The sequence below is a fragment of the Spermophilus citellus genome (genome assembly GCF_964194105.1).
Source record: "Spermophilus citellus genome assembly, chromosome: 1".
In the NCBI taxonomy this organism is placed as follows: Eukaryota; Metazoa; Chordata; class Mammalia; order Rodentia; family Sciuridae; genus Spermophilus; species Spermophilus citellus.
In genome coordinates this window covers 181,216,588-181,234,382 of record NC_138182.1, presented here as the reverse complement: position 1 = coordinate 181,234,382, position 17,795 = coordinate 181,216,588, and the positions used below count along the sequence as shown (strand labels likewise).

The following is a 17,795-nucleotide window of genomic DNA, read 5'->3' as shown; positions in this document are numbered from 1 at the left end:
TAGATAGGGAAAAAGGGTGGGAGGGAAAGGGAGGGGGCAGGAGAATAGCAAGGATGGTAGAATGTGATGGACATCATTATACAAAGTACATGTATGAAGACTTGAATTGGGTGTCAACTTACTTTATATTCCAACAGAGATATGGATATGAAAAATTGTGGTATATATGTATATTAATAATTATAATGCAAAAAACCACAAAGTATATGTATAAAGGCATGTATTGACGTGAACATGCTTTATATACAGAGATATGAAAAATTATACTCTGTATGTGTAATAAGAATTGTAATGCATTCCACTGCTGTTGTGTATTTTAAAAAATTGATAAAAGATTAAAAAATAAATAAATTAATTAAGAGGCAGTGTCAAAGAATAGTTTTTAAGAGCTTAATAGGATCTTCCAGTCCTGGTTGGAGCTAGAACAGAACAATTAGAAAATGCCTCTAGTGGTTTATTTAAGGGGGTACATTAAAGGCATGGATAGGGTTTCAGGGGTAGAGTCTTGCTTCATGATGTCTTGCAGTCACAGGTTGATTGGCATCTTGGCCTCTCCATCTCTGAGAGGCTGTGTGGCTAACCAGGTCACCCCTTCTCCAGGCTGTGTGGGACCAGGAACAGAGCTGAATAGGATTCATATGTATCTGGAAGATCTTACCAGCAGGGTTGCCACTGAAACTCCCAAATACCGGATTTTCCTATTCAGTGGGCTTCCATGCTGATTTCGTTCATATATAGTCCATGGATGGCTCTCAACAAGCCCAGGACACTCGGGGCACACTGGCTGTGGACAGGACCCATGTCTTCCAGGCCCCTTTGGTTCTGAGGCTTTTCCTCTTCATCCTCAAGTTACAGGCCCAGCGGATCCTGCATCTGTGACAAATGTGTTGATTGGCAGTGTTATGTCCACATGTGCGCACCAGTAGGTGGCCCTGACTGTGCATTGGATCTGCTGTGACCTTGGAGGAATCCCTTGCCCTCTCTGGGCCCGTTTTCCCCTTTGAAGAATAAACAAGTTGGACTCATTCACTCTGAGTGCCCTGTCAACACTAATATTCCAGAATATTCCTGGGTTTTGCATGCTTGTCCAGATGAAGCAAGGTCAAGTACCCTAAATCACCTTCCTGGGGGTCTGCTGAGTTCTGGGGAGATTCCAGATGACACATGACACCCGGGCATTCAGGAACGTGACCCTTTCTCTGCCTCAAATGCAGCTGTGTGGACCTTGACTTGGAGTGACAGTCATTGCCCAGGAAAGCCCCCAGCAGCTGCCCAGGGACATGGGAGGACCATGAGACCCCCTTGAGCACCCACGATGAACTCTGGAGATATCCTGGGCAAGGGGGCAGGGAGGGAGGTCATTACCTCATGCAGCCCAACACTGCCCCCAAGGTATGTGCCACAGAGAGAATGGACAGTAAGGACGATTGTGTCCCATGAAGGACAAGAGCCTCAGGATGTACACCCCAGGAAAGGGGCGTAAGAGGTGGGCACTTTGGGGGTTGCATCTTTAACTGCCGGCTGCCCCATCCTGGAGGCAGTACCTGGTGGAGTAGGGTTTTGTCACTGCCCAGGTCTGTTAGTGACACCTCACTGCCCTCAAACCAGTGGACATTGGTGGTGCCAGGTCACTGAGGGATATGGCCAAGACACCCAGGAAGTGGAGGGCTGGCCAGGGGGTGAGGGAAGCTCCTCCTTCTTGCTGATTGGCATTTCCCAACTGAGGACCCCAGAGTCTCCCCCAAGGATGGGACATATGGAGTGAGGGGCAGTCAGAGCTCATCCCTTCAGCTCTGATCTCATTTCCCTCTTCTGGAAAAGGGATTTTCTCCCACCACATCCTGCATGGGCAGTGGAAATGGGGTCCTCCTTAGTGGAATGGTTGGCTGAGAAATAGAAGTTAAGAGAAATAAAACAGTGAAAAAAAATCACAGAACACAGAAAGTAGCTGCAAGCAGGGACAGGATGGGCCAGCTTGATGAGACGGATCAAGTTTCTGGCAAAATGGTGCCCACGCCTGCTTTATATATATCAGGAGATATCAAAGGCCTTCCATAGAATGTTCTTCTCCAAAAAAAGGTTAAAGTTGGGCTGTTCAGTTCCAAATGGGTTACACCCATCTCTGGAGCTACTATGAGGAAGCTTCTAGCAGAGAGGAGGGAAAGGTCACATGCGTTGGGCAATCTGTTGCCCTGGGAGAGCCTGGGAAAGTTCCCGATGCAGGCCTATCCCTTCCTGGCTACCATGCCGAGAGAAGGTTCTGGTGTATTTCTCCGATGGCTTCCTGCAATTTTTATTTCTCCCACCCCTTGCTAGTGGCTGGGGGACCTTGACTTTGGAATTGGTTTCCCAGATGTGAGGTGGTGAGGAGGCTTCTCTTCCTCTGTTGTGCCTGAGCAGGGCCAGGCAGGACAGCCTAGAACCTGCAGGCCTTCTCAGAGGCTCCAGAGCTTCCTTTTTTTCTCTTCCCCCACCTTGGGCTTTGCCTTTGGCTACTAAACTGGGGTACCTACCTGTTCCCCTCCACTCTGCCTGTGGCCAGATGAGGCTGCGGTGGCTGGTGAGAGGCTGGATTCCAGGTCGGGTGAGTCATGGTTGGGATCCAGGCAGGAGCAGGGCAGACAGAGCATGCAAGGGCCCCAGACAGGAATAGGAAGAAAGTAGGGGAAAGAGAAGAGGAAGAGGAGAGAGGAAGGAAGGAGAGTGTGGCTAGGGAGGCCAGGGGACGGCATGGGCACCACGCTGTGGCTCTGAGGCAGAGTCCAGCCAGGCGGGACAGTGGGGCACAGACCACAGGCTGCAGAGCCTCACTGCTGCAGTACCTCAGTGGCTGTGGGCTGGCGATGCTGAGAGCCATTAGCCAAGTAGGTATGACAATTTCCTTGCCAGCGTACCCCATGTTGCTAGAGGAAGGACTCGTGGAAATGGACTTGACTTGGTCATTTGCAGTGACATTGCATGTATGCTTGAGAAAGGTGACCCTGCTCAAGGACCAGGGTGGATCCAGGTTTAGGGTGTATCCTGCTGGGAATAGGGCGTATCCTGCTGCCTCAGGCACGCTGGATCCTTGAGTTCCCGTTGAGTTCTCTTGGGATTCAAAAAGTATTTTGGAATTCAGAGCCTGGTGGAGAACGTGAATTTCCCCAGAACGTGTTTGTAGAGGGCCGGTGTGAGTTCGGGAATAAAGAATTGCTATTTGAATCTACAAAGCTGTGAGTGGCTCGTGATTTTGTGCCCAGCCAGACTGTGGCATGGCATGAGGGGGGCGTCCTGGTCCCTCTGGCCACCCCAGTGCTGGCCATCAGCTCCCCTGCAGAACACAGGCTTGTTAGTCACTGGCTGCTCAGTACCAGGGACAATACTGGGGCAGGGGACAAATGCAGGGGTGCCAGACCAGGTCAGAGTTCCCTTGCCCTCCACCTGGGCTGCTTGGAGGATCCCTTGAGGTAGATCTAGGTCTTGACCTGAGGCCGATCATTTGCTTGTTATGTGTCCTCAGGCCAGCGTCCCCTGTCTCTGAGCAGAGGATGGGCATCTCTGCTTGGACCTGGGGGAAGGGTGCCTTGTTTTGGAGCTGCAGGTCTCCCTGGACTGTCTCCAATAGTCTGTGGCTGTGGTTGCAAGTGGGCAGAGGACAGGACTGTGGCCAGCTCTGACTCACGGCCCTGTAGCCAACCGAATGGCAGCTGAGTCATGTCAGAGAAACCCCACCAGTGAGGGCCTGGACATACCAAGTCCCCACCCCTGGGGTCCTGCTCTACAGTGCACCCAGAACTCATGATCCCTCCTCCTGGCTGTGGCAGTAGTTGATTAAAGCAAAACTTGGATCTGCCTTGGAAAGAAAATAAACAACCCACATTCCAGAAGGGATTGTCTCTGCTCATGGGAAAGCCTGTTTGCAGGTCAGGAGACTCCAGGCCCCATCCCTCCTGGGACCTTGGGTGGGTCACATCACATCAGAGCCCAGTTCCCTTGTGGCTAATGGAAAAAAACAAGGCCACAGAGAGAAGGCAGATAAAAGTCTGGCTGCCATTAGCCAGTAGGTGGTGCTCCGGGGCTGTCTGGTGCTTCATTCATTTTTCTTATTTCTCCCTCATCAATCCTAGGAACCTAGTACAGGTACAGATGAGAGAGGAGATTGCAAAATGACTTGCCCGGGATCATTTGGACAGTGTGTCTGGGTAGGAAGGGAGCCTGGGCCTGGCTGCCTTGCAGATTGGATCTCAGGGAGCTAAAGTGCCCACCCAAAGGGGTAGAGCCAGGGATCCCGGGAGCCAGAGATCCAAACCCTGTTTCCCACCACATGACCTCTCTGGTGCCACACGTCCCTAAAAGAAAGGACAGGAAAGGCTCTTGAGAGGGAAGAGCCGGGTGAATTGAAGGCTGGGTGAAAATAAGAAAACATAGATTGGGAGAGAGCTTGGACCTCAGGGCCCTGTGCAGAGCAGGTGCAGGGGGCTGCGGTGACCTGGGTCAGCCCCTGCCTGGTCCTTCCCAGGGCAGATGGGCGAGATGGAATTTTTCCTCCCAGACAGATGAGCCACTCGGACTACACATTGCTTCCACCACCCACTGTCCGCTTGGGTCCTTCTTCCTGGAAAAAGAGGGAAAGACTGAAAGAGTTTGTTCTGCTGGGCCCTGAGCTACAGCCCACCAGGGGCCTCCAGCCCCATTAATGTCCCTTCTCTGAATTAGGACCCTGTCTCTCCAAGGCCTCTGTGACCTGAGTCCATTCTCCAGTTTTACAATAATGAATTTATAACAGTGTCAAAGAACACACGCCCCAAACCCATTAGCAGAGTAGGTAACACAGAACACTTTCCTGTGTGTGTTTTTTTGTATTTTAGACTCTGGTAACATTGTAAATGCGTTCTTTCTTTAGTCAGCGACTCTGTGTAGGAATTTCTCTTATGGAAAACTGCTAATAGTTCAGTTTTAGTTTTCTAGGTTTCCCCTACTCACATGCATATTAATATTTGTATTTGCATGTAATTGAATTATAGTTGTTTTAAAAACTATCACTGCTATTCTGTGACTTTGTTTTCTACTTAACAGTATACACTATGGACACACAGTACAGTGACATATACAGATTCTCATTTATCCACTTTGAGAGATGCACCCATTTAGCCATAGATTAGCTATCTGGTCCCCTACTGATGGACATTTGCATTGTTTTCAAATTCTTAGAGTTATGAATTATGATGCAATGACCCTGGTCTGAAAATATGTTTATATTTTCACCTTTACCTGTTTGTACCCATAGAATCAATTTCCAGACACAGAGATGCTGAGTAGAGAGAATAAACATTTGAAGTGCTAGTGGAGTCTAAAAGTTCTCTTTAAATACAAAAAATCATAGTACTCTCATAGACTAAGAAAATCAAACCTGAAAACAACATTGTTTAACACTAGGAAGGTGCTCTATTCTTCTGGAGGGAGTCTGGAACCTCTGAGGTTTGTTGTAAAAGTCCCCAAACAACTGAGAGAGAGAAGTAAAGAGAGATGTGCAGCCAGGAGCTAGGGTGCCCACCCAAGGGCACCAGGAAACCTGTGATACCAGGAAATCTGGAGGTTGAGGCAGGAGGATTACAAGTTGGAGGCCAGTCTTAGCCATTTAGTGAGGTTCTAAGCAACTCAGTGAGACCCAGTCTCAAAATCTAAAATAAAAAGGGGGTGGGGCTAGGGGTGTTGCTCAGTGGTAAAAAATTAACCAAAACGAATCCAAAGAGAGAGAAGTACGGCAGCAGAGACTTCCCTGCCATGACAATTGGCCCAGAACCCTTAACCAGGCAGAACTGCCCTGCTGTGCAGGCCCAGAGGGAACACCCAGCTCAGGGTGTGGGAGCACATCCCTGTTGGGGTCCCTCTCGTCACCATAACCCTGGGAGAGGACTGAGGGGAGGCCAGCCTGGACGAGGAAGCTGAGGCTCAGAGCTCATGGTCCACGCAGGCTGACGGCCTTGCCACTATCTCCCTCAGGGAGTGTCGCCGTCCAGTGCCTGTGTGGGGTTGTTGTAGGGACAAATGAGGCAAGACACCGAAGATAGCAGGAAACAGTTTTATTTGGCTGCAGCCAGGTTCAGAGGGCACAGCTTTTGCTGTAATCAATTAATCCCCTGAACCCCGAGTTCAGGTAGTTTCAGAACATTATCCCAACATGTAAGGGAAGGGGCTCAGAAGTTCACAGTCTGCAGAAGTTCACATAAAAGCAGCTTTTTCTTTCACTGTTCTGGGCAAGTTAACCCTTCAAGGACAGCACCTGAGAAGGGGAGAGCTTCTTCTCCCCTTTCTTTCCTCCCCCTGCCAGCTGTTACCATGGAGCCCAATTGGTAACTTCTCTTAAAAATGTAGACATCTCTGTGAAGCCCAGCTCAAGGCCAGAGGCCTTGTTTACACATTTCTACAAAGTACTATACTGGATAAACGTTTGTGAAAAACTACTAAGGGGGTGTCCAGCACCTGGAACGCTGGTATCTTCCTGGCCAGTGGCCAAGTAAACAGGGCGACATGAAAATAGGAAGTTTATCTACATTGAACTCTTTTGCAGAGACTCTTTTGCTGACAGTCCTAAAATCAGCCATGATGAAGATTTCTGCAGAAGTCCAGTTAAGACTTTTCAGTGGAGAAAGGAGGTGCCACTTCAGGGTGAGTCCCGGGGTCTGAGGTGACCCAGGTGGAGGCAGCAGGTGGAGCCTGGGGTCAGGGTGCTGCCACCTGCTTTAGGTGGGCCTTCGCCTCAGAATAGGGCTGCAGACCTGGGCCTCCTCTGGGCCTCGGGGAGTGTCCACAGCTCAGAGCAACATGTGCCTCAGAGCCAGGGGAGGAGACCCCGGGCAGGGCAGGGCCTCAGGGATATCACTGAAGGAGCCCCGCACCATGGTGTCCCTGCTGCACCCACAGCAGCTCCCTACACCCCCACCTCAGGGTTCCGCCCACTCCTGAGAAGCCTCCCAGCAGGCTGCCCCTTGCTGGTTGCCCCAACTAGACTTTGCCACTCCATGGTTTCTTTCTGGCTTTAGGGTTTGTGGCTGATCACTGCAAGGAACTAGAAACATCACGAATGTGGGGAAGTAGCAAAATTTCGGGAAAATCCCAGATTCTCAGAGTCCTGTTTCCTCTCTGAAGAAATAAGATGGAAATGTCCACATTTGAGCTTCTCTTTGTTAGTAGTGATCTGCCTAAAGCATAATGATGATCTTGGCTGTCCCTTGCTCAGTCACCTTTGGTGGCTCCCATGGTCTAACAAGGTCCTCCGATGGTCTTCAGGACCCTCCCTCACCTGGGTCCAGCCTCTCCTGCAGCCTCACCACATCTGCCCTCCAAGACTCATCCTCTCTGTGTGGGCCACAGTTCCTCCAACCTCTGATATCGTTTGTGCTCTTGGGGGCCTTCATGTCTGCTCAGCACCCTGAGCCTCTGGGGCACTGTGGACTCTCTTGCTGCCAGGCTTCGCCATGCCATTTCTCCTTGCTGAAACATTCCGTCCTCCTGGTGCCTCCCGACTCCTTCTCTGCTCATATAGAACCTTCCTTTACTGCCTCTGCAGTGCCAGGAGCTTCTGCAACTCCCCCGAGGGCTCCTCTCCTGGTTCCACCAGAAACACAGGCATCACCTCTGAGGCAGAGGTGCCCAGGCTGTCCTCATGCCATTCCAGTCATGCTTGGGACATCACCAGGCCCTGCACCAGGGAGAGCCCTGCACCTGGGCCTTCCTGGGCCCAGATCAAGGCCCCAGGTATGAAGTATTACGAGATGAATTGGTTTCAGAGTGTGGAGGACTCCTTCTGCCCTCTCTCCACTCATCCCCCAGTGGATGCATGGACACATGCACCTGGCAGTCACTGACCTCCCACCTGCTGACATGGCCATGGGGAAGAGGCATGAAGAAGACCAGGAGGGTCTTGCAGGCCCTGGCAGGGAGCTGCCAAACTGCCAGGATGCTGGGTGCCAGGCTTCTGGCTTGGGCCCCCTCCACTCTCTGGTGGGGAAGTCCAAGTCAGGAGGGTCCCAGGTCATCAGCATGGGGTAGGGGCTCAGAAGTCCACCACCCTGTGTCTGGAGGAGCCAGGAACCAGGAGTCAGACAGGGAGGGAGGGCTCTGCTGTCCCTGTGTGCAGAAGCCTGAGATCGCCCACACACTTGCGTCAGGCTTTCCTCATCCGTGGGCTGCCATGCGAACCCTCTCAAAGTGCCTCTGCCACAGGAAGGACTGATGTCAACCTGTGGTCCCTGTTGTCATGTCATCCTCCTGGCAGCAGCACGTGGCTCTCTCAGCCAGGGCTCTCCCCCGTGAGTCCCAGGGCTCTTCCACCCCAATCCACTGTCAGTCAGCATACAACCACTGGGAAGACCCAAGGCCACCTCAGGTGGCACGGGGGTGACTATCACAGGTTTTGCAGTCAGGCTGCCTGCTCCCAACCTCAGCTCTGCCCCCACTGGCTCTGGGGCCTTGGGCAAGTGACCTAACATCCTCTTTGAGCCTTGTTTCATATGACATCTCCAAATGCCCTTTTCCAAGAAAGGCAGAGCCGCTTCGTGCTTCCTGCTCAAGGGCTTTGGGATACAGCATTCATTCATTGACTCATTCAATACTTCTAAATTTGGTGGGTCAGGGTGGTCAGCTACTCAACAAGCACAGGAGGAAACCAATCCTTTCTGGCTGTGTGATGTGACCTGGGAAATGACTGAACTTCTCAGAACCTCAGTTTCTTCTTCAACAAAACCATGGTATTACCTGGACCCACCTCTAGAGTTGAGGTCGATGAGAGGACTCCAAAGAGCACGTGTCACACTGCCTGACCCAGAGTGAGGGCCTGATAAGCCTTCAGGGCCTCCACACTGGCAAAGTGCTGGACAGGAGGGGAGTGCAGGAGGCCTGGGGGGCAAGGGAAGGCGCCTGCCCAGCTGGCAGGGACAGGGAGGCTTCCTGGAGGGAGAGTCTGGGAGCCATAGGAGTTAACTGGCATGAGCAGCTTCCGCTCATCTCGGGGAAGACACAGGTCCTGCAGAGGTGGCCTCCACTCCCCTGGCCATCCACTGCTTCTCTCAGACACACTCCACCAGACAGAGTCTCCCCGCTCTGGGGTCAGGGACCTGGTGGGAGCTGCATCACAGCTGGCAACCTGGGCCAAGAGCAGACTCCCACTGCACACGAGTTAGGGGGCCTCACAGTTTCTCAAAGCCACCCAGGGGCTTTCAGGGGCAGTGGCCTCAGTGGTGAGCAAGGAAGAGTCCCCAAGGAAGCTGGAGACTGTGCAGCTGCCCCTCCTAACTCGGCAGGCCTGGAGTCCCGGAATCTGCCTGTATCAGGCCCTCCTGCCACTTTGCAGCTGGGGTCCCTGGATTGTTCTTGGAGACACACCCTTTACAGTCCTCGGGTCCCTGAGATCCTGTGGCCAACATGAAGCCTGAGCACCCAGCTCATCAGGGACCTTTGCACAACCTCGTCCCCTCCTGCTCCCTTCTCCTGTCCATTCCTTCTCACTGGCCACAGGGAGCCCTGCTTTCTCCCCCCTGCTGCCCTCCTGCTTCTTCAAGGCCAGCTCCAAAGCCACTGCTCTGGAGCCCTCGCAGACTCACCTCCCTGTGTCCCCCACCCCTTAGGGGTACTCACCCAAATGTGCCAGACTACAAGACGCTCTGCTGCCTGGACGAGCCTAAACATGGCTGCAGGTGTGATGAGGGGGAGGGGGACCAGATGTGCATGGAGACCCTGTCCAGGAGGATGGCTAAGGGACCTGAGTGTGGCCTGAAGCATGGTGCCTCCAGGGCCCACAGGGGCTGCCTCCACCTGCTGCAGCCTGATGGGGACAGGGAGCAGGGCTCCTGGAGGTCCACCCTGTGGCAGCAGGAGGACAGGCAGTGCCATGAGAGGCGGGTCCTGCCCCTGATGGGGAAACATGTGCCCACAGCTTTCTAGCAACAGGAGGCACGAGGGGGACGTCAGGATCCGTGAGGGGTGCAGGACGTGCTGTTGGCCAGATCTCCTGAGCCCTAGGGAGTGGAGACCCCTTACCTGGGCCTGAGGCCCTGACCATCTGCTTGTGGCTCTTAGTGTTCCCCTAAGTAGCTGTGTGACCCCAGATAAGTCACTCACCTTCCCTGACCTTCTTTTCCTTATCTCTTCCTTGGAGACACTGTGCACCTCCACGAGTCCCTGTGACCCAGACAGAGAGGAGAAAGTGGTTATGAAAGTGCATGGCAAACAATAAACCCTCAGCCTCCCTCAGCAGAGAGTTACAGGCCAAGCCCAGATTCAAGAGGCATAGAGATTGACTCCACCTTTTATTCTAAGGGGGACAGTCAAGTCACATGGTCTAGAGCTCGAGTGCTGGAGACACTGAAAAATTGGGGCCATGAATGCAATTTTCTTCAGACACCATAAAGAGGGAAAGGATAACCCAGAGAATGGGACAGGTTTGCTACCATGTAACCAAAGCAGTCATTTGATATTTTACTTGTTTTAGGACGCACTGTAATAGAAAACAGCACTTTTTACTGATCCATGATGAATGAAAATTCAGGTCATTTCTAGTTTGGGGCTACAACGACAAATGCTGCCAGGTGTCTTGGTGCATGTGGACACACATTTCTGCTGCATGTGTCCCTGCCAGGGACTGGAACTGGTTGGGATATTCACATTTTCACTTTAGGTGAATAATGCTAAACTCTTTCCCCAAACACTTGTATCAATTTATATCCTCAGCAGTAGTGTTCATGATTTCTGGTTGTTCTATATTCTAGACAGCATTTGGTAAGGGATTTGAGTTGATCTCTCTATGTGTGGTTAGGCAGAAATAAATCATGCTTTAAAAAGTACCACGGTAAAATTGAAGGCATTCCCTCTAAAATCTGGAACAAGACAGGGATGCCCTCTCTCACCACTTCTGTTCAACATAGTTCTCAAAACACTGGCCAGAGCAATTAGACAGACGAAAGAAATTAAAGGCATAAAAATAGGAAAAGAAGAACTTAAATAATCACTATTTGCAGATGACATGATTCTATACCTAGCAGACCCAAAAGGATCTACAAAGAAACTATTAGAGCTAATAAATGAATTCGGCAAAGTGGCAGGATATAAAATCAACATGCATAAATCAAAGGCATTCCTGTATATCAGCGACAAATCCTCTGAAATGGAAATGAGGACAACCACTCCATTCACAATATCCTCAAAAAAAAAAAAATACTTGGGAATCAACCTAACAAAAGAGGTGAAAGACTTATACAATGAAAACTACAGAACCCTAAAGAGAGAAATAGAAGAAGATCTTAGAAGATGGAAAAATATACCCTGTTCATGGATAGGCAGAACTAACATCATCAAAATGGCGATATTACCAAAAGTTCTCTATAGGTTTAATGCAATGCCAATCAAAATCCCAACGGCATTTCTTGTAGAAATAGAGAAAGCAATCATGAAATTCATATGGAAAAATAAAAGACCCAGAATAGCAAAAAACAATGCTAAGCAGGAAGTGTGAATCAGGCGGTATAGCGATACCAGACTTCAAACTATACTGCAGAGCAATAGTAACAAAAACAGCATGGTACTGGTACCAAAACAGGCGGGTGGACCAATGGTACAGAATAGAGGACACAGAAACCAATCCACAAAACTACAACTATCTTATATTTGATAAAGGGGCTAAAATCATGCAATGGAGGAAGGATAGCATCTTCAACAAATGGTGCTGGGAAAACTGGAAATCCATATGTAACAAAATGAAACTGAATCCCTTTCTCTCGCCATGCACAAAAGTTAACTCAAAATGGATCAAGGAGCTTGATATCAAATCAGAGACACGGCGTCTGATAGAAGAAAAAGTTGGCTATAATCTACATACTGTGGGGTCAGGCTCCAAATTCCTCAATAGGACACCCATAGCACAAGAGTTAATAACTAGAATCAACAAATGGGACTTACTCAAACTAAAAAGTTTTTTCTCAGCAAAAGAAACAATAAGAGAGGTAAATAGGGAGCCTACATCCTGGGAACAAATCTTTACTCCTCACACTTCAGATAGAGCCCTAATATCCAGAGTATACAAAGAACTCAAAAAATTAGACAATAAGATAACAAATAACCCAATCAACAAATGGGCCAAGGACCTGAACAGACACTTCTCAGAGGAGGACATACAATCAATCAACAAGTACATGAAAAAATGCTCACCATCGCTAGCAGATAAATGCAAATCAAAACCACCCTAAGATACCATCTCACTCCAGTAAGATTGGCAGCCATTATGAAGTCAAACAACAACAAGTGCTGGCGAGGATGTGGGGAAAAGGGTACACTTGTTCATTGTTGGAGGGACTGCAAATTGGTGCAGCCAATTTGGAAAGCAGTATGGAGATTTCTTGGAAAGCTGGGAATGGAACCACCATTTGACCCAGCTATTCCCCTTCTCGGTCTATTCCCTAAAGACCTAAAAAGAGCATGCTACAGGGACACTGCTACATCGATGTTCATAGCAGCACAATTCACAATAGCAAGACTGTGGAACCAACCTAGATGCCCTTCAATAGACAAATGGATAAAAAAAATGTGGCATTTATACACAATGGAGTATTACTCTGCATTAAAAAATGACAAAATCATAGAATTTGGAGGGAAATGGATGGCATTAGAGCAGATTATGCTAAGTGAAGCTAGCCAATCCCTAAAAAACAAATGCCAAATGTCTTCTTTGATATAAGGAGAGTAACTAAGAACAGAGTAGGGACGAAGAGCATGAGAAGAAGATTAACATTAAACAGGGATGAGAGGTGGGAGGGAAAGGGAGAGAGAAGGGAAAATGCATGGAAATGGAAGGAGACCCTCAGGGTTATACAAAATTACATACAAGAGGAAGTGAGGGGAAAGGGAAAAATAATACAAGGGGGAGAAATGAATTACAGTAGAGGGGGTAGAGAAAGAAGAGGGGAGAGGAGGGGAGGGGAGGGAGGATAGTAGAGGATAGGAAAGGCAACAGAATACAACAGACACGAGTATGGCAATATGTAAATCAATGGAAGTGTAACTGATGTGATTCTGCAATCTGTATATGGGGTAAAAATGGGAGTTCATAACCCACTTGAATCAAAGTGTGAAATATGATATATCAAGAACTATGTAATGTTTTGAACAACCAACAATAAAAAAAAATAGGAAAAAAAAAGAAAAAGTACCATGGTAAACCAATGATCTCATGTCCTCTTATCAGAAAGACAGACGTTTCCCCACCTTCTTCTATCATTTATCAAGATCCTATAAACATAGATCTGTTTCTAAGTTTTTTATTTTGTATCAACAGTCTATTTTTCTGTGAACCAATATGAATTATTTTAACCATATAGTTTTTATAATATTTCCTGATATCTAGTGCAGAAATACTTCCCATTTTTCATTTTCTTCAAGAATTGTCTTGGTTATTCTTTGCTCTTTACATTTTTCCATTCATTTTATTAAATTTTAAGTTTTATACTACAAAATTTACCCTTCAGAGTCTCAGAGTCTATAATTCTGCTACTTTCTTCTACTTCTTTTTCTCTTTCTTTCTTCCTTTCTTCCTTTCCTTTCCTTTCCCTCCCTCCCTCCCTCCCTCCCTTCCTTCCTTCCTTCCTTTCTTTTTGTACTGGGAATTGAACCAAAGGTTGCTTTCCACTGACCTGCATCCTAGGCATTTTTCTTTTTTATTTTGAGACAAGACCTCACTAAGTTGCTTAGTCTGGCCTTGAATTAGCAATCCTCCTGCCTCAGCCTCCCAAGTTTCTGGGATAACAGGTGTGCACCTCTGCACCTGGCTATCAGTTGTGCTACTTTTGACAAACATATATAGTCACAATATAGTCTCATAATCCAGATCCACAGTTCCCTAACTAAAACAGTTCCTCCATTGTGCTGGGGCTGCAGCTAAGTGGTAGAGAGCTTGCCTATCCTGCACAAGGGCCTGGTTCAATGTACCAGCACTGCAAAGAAACAATTCCCCTGGGATTCTCTGAAGTCCATCCCTGTCTCTCTATCTCCAGCTCCTGGCATCCAATGGTCTGCCTTCTCTTTTCCAGAAGCCATGTGAATGGAATCATGTACTATGAAGCCTTTTGACTCTGATTTCTTTCCTTCAGCATAAAGTATTTGATTTTCATCCATGTTATTGTTTATATCAGAAGTTTGTTCCATTTCATGCTGAGAAACATTTCACAGTATGAACATACCATGGTTTGCTTATTTATTCGACAGCTAAGAGACATTTGAATTGTTACCAGATTGAGGTGATCACAAATAAAGCATCTATAAACATTTATGTAGAGGCTTTGTGTGAATATAAATTTCCATTTAACCTGGGATACCTAGGATACTGGATTATATGTGTTTTCTAAATTCATGAGAAACTGACAAATGGATTTTTGGGAGCTGCATTATGCATCTACACTAGCCATATATAGAGAAAGTTCTAGAAATTGATATTTCTAAAAACTTAAAATTGCCAGTTTTTTTTTCTTTTCTAACTATGTGGTGGTATTCCACTTTGATTTAATTTTATTTTCCTAAATAAATATTGATGTTAAACATCTATTTTTTTGCACAAAATTAATGTTTATTCCACCTTTGTGTCATATTCCTGGATCCTTCATCAATGTTACATGAGGAAAAAACAAAAGCAAAACAAATGGAAAACTGAAATCAGAATCACTAATATTATCAAGTAGGGAAACAAATAAATTAAAATCTAGCAGCCATCAGCAAGAGTACGAAAAGATAATGCTGTCAAGAGAAACAAAGAAAATTGCTAGAAAATTGTATGCATCATACTCTTTCAAATCAGCAAAATATGCCCCTGCATAGAATGGAACATAAACTCAAATTTTTTCCTGTTAAGGTATAGAAACACAAGTTCTTTTGAATATTGTGGATGGGTAAAACTTGTTTGTAATGGTAATTCTACTAAGCTAATACAGAGTAGGCCAGGAACACATTTATGGATTCTGGGGATGATGTGGACTGTAATTCTTTGATTGGGATAGTGGACACTATAATAAAAATTTTTAAAAATGAACACAGAAGTACAAGACAAAGGCGAATGAGACTTCTCTTATATCTGAGTAACACTGAGATGGAATCAAATTTAAATGCAGTCCACTCTACTTTTGAAGAGGCTTTGGTTCAGCTCCCAAATCTCGATTGCTTGACACAGTCTCTTATGAGAATACTCAGAAGGTGTCCTCTTAAACAACAAACCTATTTTTAGTGGTGGAGCTGCTCTTAGTAGCTGTGTCTGCATGGGACTGATAACCAATCACTATCTTTGGAGGAAGGCCTAACCTTGCCTTGTATGCTCTCCCTATATGTGTTACAACCTCTCTGTTTTCACATTCAGTAGTCCATATTGCTATCTTTTCACCTTTAGCTCTAACATTAACAACAACTCCACATACATCATCACTGTAGTCATCAAAAGATTCTCCTGTAAGGCATAGCAGTGCCAAAAATGATCGAGGTTACTTTGACTCTGCTGTTTGTTCAATGTAATGAGCCATCTTCTGCCCCGTTTGTTTTTCTCATCTTCCCATATAGGCTCATTATCATCCTTAAAAAGTGAGTAGTCACAGCCAGGCATTAAATTACTAGACAACTGGATCTGGCTGTATAGAGCCCAAAAGTCTTCAACAGTATCAAACTTAGAGCTATCAGTCAAAGGTTTGCTTGCCAAGTTTTACTTTTATCATTTTTAAAAAACCAGAGTGCCCATCTGTTCTGCAGAGGATGTTTTATATAGTGTTCTGGGTTAGCAACCTCCTGATTAGATTCTGTTTTCTCCTTTTCTGTAGGTGGGGGATTAGAAGTAGGGGTGGTTTCCGGTTCCACAGTCGCCATCTTAGATCAATCTCTGAGGTTGAACATCTACTGATGTACATATTTGCCATCAGTATGTCATCTTCATTCAAAAGGTTTTCCCATTTTTATTGAATTATTATTTTATTGAATTTTAAAATTTCTTTACATGTTGAGAGCCACAGCCGAAGGGGCCCCTGCAAACTTCCAGCTGATTGGCTCCTCTGCAGTGAGGCTCATTGGGCTGTTTCTTTTGGCTCCCCCCACGCGACCCAGCCAATTGGCCTCAAGGGCGGGAAGAGGGCGGGTTGAGGTGCTTGCCAGAAGAGCCTGGCTCTGAGGAAATCCTGAAGAGCTCAGGTGCAGTGTGTGCAGTCTAAAAATAAAGTTCCTTCTGCTTGGTAAGTGGCTCCTGAATTGTGCCCAGCCAGACTGTGGCATTTACATATTCTGGCTGTAAGTCTTTTATAAGATACATGAAAATATATTTTGTGCTGCTCTGTGGTTTGACTTTGAATCACCTCATTCCAAGAATAGAAACATTAAATTTTAATTAAGTCTAATTTATCAAAATCTATTTTCCTTTATAGATCATAAGGATTTTTTTTAATATAACTTTGTCTGAAAAAAAAAACTATTAAGAAACACCTCAGGAGAATGGGAGAAAGGACAGAGGGGCAAGGCACGGGGAGTGTCCAAGGGAAGACATCTCTGATGTCTTCTGCAGGTGGGGGCAGAGGAGACTCCTGATGTCCAGGTGGATGCAGAAGTGCTCTGGGCTGGAACCCGTGCAGAGACACCTAAGGTAGTGAGGACACCTTGCTCCTGTAGCTGTTCAGGGTCCACATGACTGATGCCCACTCAAGGTGTCAGGATCCACAGAGAACAGGGTCCTCTGGCTGCCCCCTGGTATTGTGTGGTCAGCTCTCCGCTTCATTGGAGCCTCACTTCATGAATCTGGCAGGTTTCTGCTCTTACATTGGAGCCGCCCCATTGCTGACACGTGGTATGCAACAGCACAGTTGTCGGACACAGGTAGCAATCCCCCTAGTTACCCTCTTCCAGAGCTTTCTGCTGGTGTGGAGTTGCCCAGAGTCAGACTGGGAGGCTAACCCAGGTGTGGGGGTTCTTGCAGGCGGGAAGTGGAAGTGAATAGGCGGCTGTTGGCCCTCCTGACATGCTTCTGCCCTAAGCGTTTGGCCTCCTCAGGCAGAGGAAGCTCACAGGGCAAGGAGAAGGTGCGAAGGGCAGGCTCACTAGGGTTCCTTATTGGGAGGACAAGGGAATGGGAAGGATCCAGGGGGCGTGGCTGAGGCTTAACCAAGGGAGGCACAGGCTTTCCCTGGAACATGAAGCCCTGCCCCTGGCTTTTCTGGTGCTGGAGCAGAAGGTAGGTAGCCATGGCCGCATTGAACTTTCTCTTGGCCAGGGACATCCAGGTCTTGCGTGGATCATAACCCATATCAAACATTATGGTCAGTATTTCGGGGTCTGGGTGTTTGAGGAGTGCCTCATCATAATGCCTGCGTTCACACACTGCATGCTCCTGGCAGCTTGAATTCCTTTACATTCTTATAACCCACCCTGCTCCCACAAGTCATTCCTCTGGCTGGAACACTCTTCCTTACCAAGTTAACTTAAATTCATCTTTCAGGTTTGACCTATAGGACTTTTTCCCAGGACATTACCTCAATCCCATAGCTGACCTCTTCTCCCTCAGTCTTTCTCCTCAGGGTGTCCAGGAGAAAAGTGCTTAGTCCCTCCCTGTTGTCCCCTGGTCTTTGGACTATAGGCACTAGGAAGGCATCAAGGCTGGTCCATTGGCCTCGAGAACTTGGGTCCCTGTAACTATTCATCGAATAAGATAATGAGGAAATGAATGAATTGCATTGATACAAATGCATGCACACACAAAAATGGGCAACTAGACATGCAAACACATCTGTGCACTGCTAGGACTGCACATATGCATA

The 17,795-nt window shown here is 47.4% G+C and overlaps 1 pseudogene across 1 annotated transcript; it reads right to left on the bottom strand.

The window, feature by feature from the left end:
• Positions 1-15,215: 15,215 nt before the first annotated feature.
• Positions 15,216-15,800, bottom strand: LOC308653790 (eukaryotic translation initiation factor 4E-like; annotated as a pseudogene). Its single transcript has one exon. The product of its transcript is annotated as a eukaryotic translation initiation factor 4E-like (transcript).
• Positions 15,801-17,795: the final 1,995 nt, after the last annotated feature.